Consider the following 1,459-nt stretch of genomic DNA (forward strand, 5'->3'; position numbering starts at 1 on the left):
ATTAATTTACATCAAAACTACACAAAACAGACCGTTCTTTGGCAAACTGTCTTGTTCCACAAGCCATGCATCGATATGATGATGTTATTTTCTCTAAGACAAACATGGTTTTCTATTAAAGGGGCTATGTCACCCAATTTTTAGCAATTTCGGCACTGACCAACTGGTCATAGAATTAACTTAAATGTCACAATAACGGCTTTAAACTGTAGAACTTAAAAGAAACACAAAAAAGCCAAAAAGCGGCATGGATGGGCAAAATTCAAGAAGATTTAAACGGATTGCATTCGGGTAAACTTAAAACCTGGGCCCGACTTTTTTAAAGTTTATCTCAATAAGTATGAAAGTGTCATTTAAAATGACTTTTGCTCTGCCAATTTGAAGTTTAGAGCTATTAATTAACAAAAATAAATAAAAATAAAATACCATGACATAGCCCCTTAAAATGTTTCAAAGGATTGCTAATTAATTATAACCATAGTCGAGTTTTCATTCATGGACAGTATAATATAAGTTAATTGTCTACGACTCTCAAAATCATCCATGGTGTGTTTCACATATCGATCTGTTTCTTGTTGACAAATCACGTGATCTGATAAGGCCAGTACGACACATCTCCCTCAATCAAATAATTTCTTGGAATTCGCATCAGTTTCATCATCAGTAGTCCACTTGACAAGCCCGGACTGCGAGCATTTTTAAGAGAATGAACAATGGTACATGTATAACAGCATAATCTATTTCTCGAATGCCTTCCAAACGTTGGCAGAGAGTTATTTTATAAGTTAGCAACAAAGCTACCACAGAAGCGCTCCATAACGTTCTCATCGCCGCTAAACGTCTGTCACCTGCCAAATAGAGTCTTATGAACACGATGGCTGAGAAGTAAGCCACGCATCCGTCGCACACAAACAAGGGAATAAATACAGTCCACCATGACATTGTTCCGCCTTCCAATTTCACGGCCACCAACACCGAAAATACAAAAATTGCTACAATGTGAAGCCATAGTTCGAATATCGATAGTCCCAACCATTTGATGACTTCCTTGAGCGTAAAAATCATTCTACGTAAATCGCTTTACGTTGATGGAGAAAGCCACAAACTTGTGCTTGTTGTCATGTACCAACTCTCTTCCAAGATTCCGCCGCCATTTTCACTGTCGTTTTGAACGCTACGCGCCAGGACTTCTGGTTAGTCAATATCCTACTCAGGGGGATGGCATAAGGATGTTAATTCTGAATGAAATTCAAGACGACCCAGATATTGAATTGTAATTTTAGTTGTAATTTAATTGATATTTTTCCTACTAAATTCCACAGAGACTCTCAGTTTTGAATGGCAAAAGCTTGTTTTATTTCTCCAACAATATTACTTTTCCTTACTAAAGTACCCCTCCCTAGAGAAAAGAAATGCCCCATGGGATAGAGGTTGGCGCTAATCTTTGAACTCGAAAATT

This window comes from Oculina patagonica, chromosome 1 (assembly GCF_052425735.1).
Source record: "Oculina patagonica isolate OP01 chromosome 1, crgOcupat, whole genome shotgun sequence".
NCBI lineage: Eukaryota > Metazoa > Cnidaria > Anthozoa > Scleractinia > Oculinidae > Oculina > Oculina patagonica.